At 40.6% G+C, this 5,589-nt stretch overlaps 1 protein-coding gene across 1 annotated transcript in view; it reads right to left on the bottom strand.

Moving 5' to 3' along the window:
* The window catches only part of MID2 (midline 2), a 150,712-nt gene that overhangs the window by 143,996 nt on the left and 1,127 nt on the right, over positions 1–5,589 (bottom strand). The gene's annotated exons all lie outside the window — the stretch shown is intronic.

Here is a 5,589-nt window from a genome sequence, read left to right as displayed (position 1 = left end):
AATCCTGCCAATAATCCAGTCTTATGTATCAGGCTCCTGAAAGGGCTCACTATGGCCTCATCCGAATCTCCCATTCCAGAGCTTCGACCCATAATTCTTCCATTCCAGTTACTGTGATGAATCACCCAAATCGTAAAAATTCGAGTCTGTTCCTGGGTTGCTTTTTTGGCCGTGACAGAACTGGATTGAATAAGAACTGGTTCAAATTGGTTCGAAGCTTTGCACTAACGGGCAAGTAGGAGCTGTCAGTAAGTTGAGCTGGTTGTAATCTGGGGACAGCCTGCACACACACACACACACACACACACAGTGGGACTAATAAGTGAAAAGAGAGCCATGTAAATGAAGAAAAAATGTACTCTAATAGGCTTTATATTATGCTATTAAGGGTCATGAACACAAGTATTCATTGACATTAAATAATTAAATGAGCCACTGGTAGCTTTCTGAAGGACATATGTCTTGCATCTCAACCCTACAGGTAGACTTGACAACTAAATAAAAATCATGAAATTATGCCAAGTACACCCCAAACCCTCTAATCCATTTAGAGTATAGATTAAGAAGCTAGGCTGGTTTCTGGTTATTCTGACCTTTCATCTATAATGTAATGGTTTACCCATTACTGAAAAAATAAATTTTGTTGTTGTTATGTGCTGTTTAGTGGGTTCTGATACATAGTGACCCTAGGTACAACAGAACTAAACACTTCCTGGTCCTGTGCGATCCTCGTATTGTTGCTATGCTTGACCCCATTATAGTAGCCACTGTGTCATTTCATCTCATTGAGAGTCTTCCTCTTTTTTGCTGATCTCCTACTTTACCAAGCATGGTGTCCTTCTCTAGGGACTGGTCCTTCCTATAACATGTTCACAGTACATGAGATGAAGTCTCAGCATCCCACCTTCTAAATATTGTTGTTGTTGTTATGTGCCATTGAGTTGGCTCCAACTCATGGCGACCCTAAGTACAATAGAATGAAACACTGCCCTGTCCTGCACCAACCTCACAATGCTTGCTATTCCTGAGCCCACTGTTGCAGCCACTGTGTCAATCCATCTTGTTAAGGGCCTTCCCCTTTTTCACAGACCCACCCTTTACCAAGCATGATATCCTCTAGGGAATGATCCCTTTGACAACATGACCAAAGTAGGAGAGATGAAGTCTGGCCATTCTCACTTCCAAGGAACATTCCAGCTGCACTTTCTCCAGAACAGATTTGTTAGTTCTTTTGACAGTCCATGGTACTTTCAGCATTCTTCACCAACACCACAACTCAAAAGCATCAACTCCTCTTCAGTCTTCCTTCAGTCCAGCCTTCACATGCATATGAGGCTATTGAAAATACCATGGCTTGGGTTAGGCGCACCTTAGTCTTCAAAGAGACATCTTTGATCTTCAGCACTTTAAAGAGGTCTTTTGCAACAGATTTGCCCCATGCAATACATCATCTGGTGTCTTGATTGCTGCTTCCATTGGTGTTGATTGTGGAACCAAGTAATATGAAATCTTTGACAACTTCAATCTTTTCTCCATTTGATGCTGCTTATTGGGCCAGTTGTGAGGATTCTCTAAATATCAGAGGCTAAACCTAATCAGGTATAAGAACCGAAACCAAACTTACTGCCATTGAGTCAATTCCAACTTATAGTGACCCTCATTGGGTTTCTGAGGCTGTAAATATTTACGGAAGTACATCGCCTCATCTTCCTTCTGTGGAGTGGCTGGTGGATTTGAACCACTGACCTTCTGGTTAGCAGCCAAATGCCTTGTCCACTACGCCACCAGAGCTCCTTAATCAGGTATATACAGAATAATTATAAATCCTGACAATGAAGCTCCAGAACCAAAAAGTAGAAATAAACAAAGCATCATCTACTGGCCAGAAAGCCAAACCCCTTAAATATATACTATCATTCTTCCCCTTCCTACAGGACTCCTGCGCTTCTCTCAGAGCCAGGGGAATTTGCTTAGGCAGACTCCTCCATAGCTTCTGACAGCCGGTGTTCTCTTTTCTCCCTGGGGAAGAATCAAGCAAATTAAGGAGATGCTCCTGAATGCTTTCTGAACTTAAAATTAACCCAAAGAAATGAGTATATGTGACACTAAAGTCAGACTTCCTCTCTGCTTAATGTGGAGAACTAATATCCTTTTACATCTGGCACCAAACCAAAGTGACCTCCAGACACAAGCAGCACCTCCCCTCTCCCTCCCCAAAGTCCAAAATGTTCCTGACAACATAACAAACCACATGGCTGAGAATGATTCATAGGTTTCCACTCTTCATCCCAAAATAAGCCAAAAAAAAATCCACTTAATTTATAATCAGAATTATCTGTACATTTCCTAAAAAATTACAGAGAACTTTTTAAAATCTGGTCATCCCTTCTCCAAAAATTACTGATTTAGTTAGACTTCACTAAGGTATCTTTTAGTAAAATACTTGTGTATTTCATCCATCACTGGAGATGAAGGATGAGGGCTATATCAGCCTGATGCCAAACATCTAATCAATCATCCAGTAATTTCAGATGTTTTCAAAGACCTGGTGTTCTGTAGATATAGGATTATTCTATCCAGTCTTTTGTGTTATCTCAATAGTACATATGGATGCCGCTTTTTCTGTTTGGAATATTTCTCAAGGCCAATGTCTTATTATAGTCTCAGCACCTGCAAATATTTGGCAGAGGTTGTTCCATTCTCTGCATATCCCCCACTCTTCCCACAACACTGCCCCTATCTTTTTTATGAAGCTTTAAGTTTATACAGTAGGTCCTTTCCTTGATGCTATTGTCTATGACCCATGAAATGTGGAGTTGCTGGAGCATAAGGTTAATTTTCATGGGGAAAACTTAGGTCCAAAACAAAGAGGTAGCAAGTTATAGGTAAGCAGGCAGCAGGTAGAAAGGTCTGGAGGCTTATTTCCAGTTCTTGTAATAATCAAGTCTCTGACTTTGACCAAATCACTGAACAGCAAAGCCTTGGTTTATGTAAATTTAAAGTGTAGGGCTTGGACTAAACACCAAGTCCAAGGTTTAACATTTTATAATGCTAAGAATTGAAGTCAATGAGATTATTTCTCATTGCAGCCTTGAATGAATCCCTGGGTGGTGTAAACAGTTAAGCATTTGGCTACTAACCAAAAGGTTAGTGGTTTGGGTCCACCCATAGTGATTTGGAAGAAAGGCCTGGCAATCCAAAAGATAACAGCCACTGAAAACTCTGTGGAGCACAGTTCCCACTCTGGCACACATGGGATCGCCATGAATTGGAATCAACTCAACAGTAAATGGGTTTTATTTTTTCACACCCTTGATATGAATGAGACTATCACTTTAAGTGAAATCATCAGACCATACTGAATTTTGTACAAAATTTATAAATATTAGATACAAATAATTACCAAAAAGGCAGGAACCATTGTCAGTGTGACCATCCTCAGCAATAAACTACAGTTTTGCTTACAACAAACTACAGAAGGGAAACTATATTATATTCTGAGTACGGCTACCCTTATGAACATAATTTTACATAAATTACAATGAATTTTCCAGAGCATGACAGAAAGAAAACCTCCAACTCCTGTCTTGTCCTCTCTTCCATCCTATCTGAGTCTTCCTTCTAGCTTAATTTATATACTCAGGCCTGATTTTTGGATGACAATCTTATTATTCATTTAAACATATTATTTTCTTGAAATTGCTGTTAAGTATATCCCTTCTTAAGAGATTTTATACCACACAGCAGGTAGGTAATGGGAATAAAGCAATTTACTGGATCTCACATTTATTAGCATCAATGTGAGTTTAAAACAAAGGCACTTAGACTTACACATAAATATTATATGGCACAACAACCGATGACCAGAGATCAATTGATTATCACAAAAACTGCCAGAAAAGGATGAGTGTGACATTGGCTTTACCTATAAGTAACTTTTGATTTAAAGGGGATCTGTTGAAACCCGTTGGCATGGAGTCAATTCTGACTCATAGTGAACCTACAGGGCAGAGTAGAGCTGCCCTCATAGTTTCCAAGGTTGTAATCTTTACGGAAGCAGATGGGTTCAAACCACTGACCTTTCAGTGCAGCTGAGCACTTAATCACTGCTCCCCCAGGGCTCCCTTTAAAGGGGGATAGATGTAGCTAAAAGAAATGAATTTTCATAGAAAAATAAATAAATAAAACCACTCTCTCCACTGAACACAAATAAAAGTCTTCCAAGGCAAGAACTGAAAACAAGTGCTTCAGACTATAACCCACAAAAAATGTTACCTTGTGTTGAATACTTACTGTCTTCAGTTTAAAATTTTTAGTTCAGGTATTTGATCATCTCTCCTGACTTTGTGGTACGCTGATGTCTCTTTTTTCGTTTTTAAGGCAGGCTTAGAATTAGTCCCCTGTTTAAAACTTATGAGGAGCCTTGGTGGTGCAGTGGTTAAGCACGTGGCTGCTAACAGAAAGGTCAGTGGTTCTAATCCACCAGTCCATGGGAGAAAGATGTGGCAGTCTGCTGCTGTAAAGATTACAGCCTTGGAAAACCTACTCTGTCCTACAGGGTTTCTGTAAGTCACGAATCAATGGCAGCAGGTTTTTGGTTAAGTACTTATAAGTGCCCTATGTTTCTTTAATGTACCCAGTAAACACACAAACACAAATTAATATCATCCACAAAAATCTCTCACCTACATAGATACACTCAGACACCTCCACCCACATCTACACAGAGACACACCCCAACCTTCTCATTGCTATACACATGCATATGCAAATCAGCACCTATGCTAATTGTACTACACCTACTCAGGTACTCACACACTTAAAATAAGAGAATCGCCAGGCCTGGGGACTCAGGATCATAGTGTCAGGGGACATCGGGCTTACTTGGCACATAGACCCCATAAAAATTTTGTTCTACAGTCTACTTTGGTGAGTAGCAACTGAGGTCTTAAAAGCTTTCCAGCAGTCATCTAAGATGCAATTATAGTCTCTTCTCATCTGAATCAAAGAACAGTGAAGAAAATCAAAGGCATCTGGAAACAATTAGTCCAAGGATAAGATGGACCATGAGGACCTCAGCCTTCATGACCCCGAGACCAGAAGAACTAGATGGTGCCCAGCTACCAATGCCAACCACTTGGAAAGGAATCAAAACTGGAGATCTTGGATACAGTGGGAGGAAAAATGTAGAAGAAAATTCAAAAACACAAAAATGACCAGAATTACTGGTTAGATAGAGACTGGTGGAACCCTCAAGACTATGGCCCTGAGTTACCCTTCAAGCCTAAAAATGGACTCACTGCTATGGACTGACTCTCAGCCCAACAGTAGAAAGACCCACATACAGGACACCTACCCCAGGGCAATGCACCCACCTACTCTAGGGAGATGCACCCCTTGGATCAAACAGCCATGAGACACCAGAGGGGAGCATTTACATAGAGGGAAGGCTGGACAGACAGGAATGCAGGGAGGCAGTGGTCACAGGGAGGAGAGAGGAGGAGAGTTTCTTATGGTTGGGGACTGTAATTGGGGCTATGAAATCAGATGTGCATGAACTGTTGAATGTAAAACAAATTTGCCACAAAA

This window comes from Orycteropus afer, unplaced genomic scaffold (assembly GCF_000298275.1).
Source record: "Orycteropus afer afer isolate SDZICR_OR568_19922 unplaced genomic scaffold, OryAfe1.0 scaffold00336, whole genome shotgun sequence".
Taxonomy (NCBI): domain Eukaryota; kingdom Metazoa; phylum Chordata; class Mammalia; order Tubulidentata; family Orycteropodidae; genus Orycteropus; species Orycteropus afer.
The sequence above is the reverse complement of the archived record's forward strand: the minus strand, read 5'-3'. Positions and strand labels throughout refer to the sequence as shown.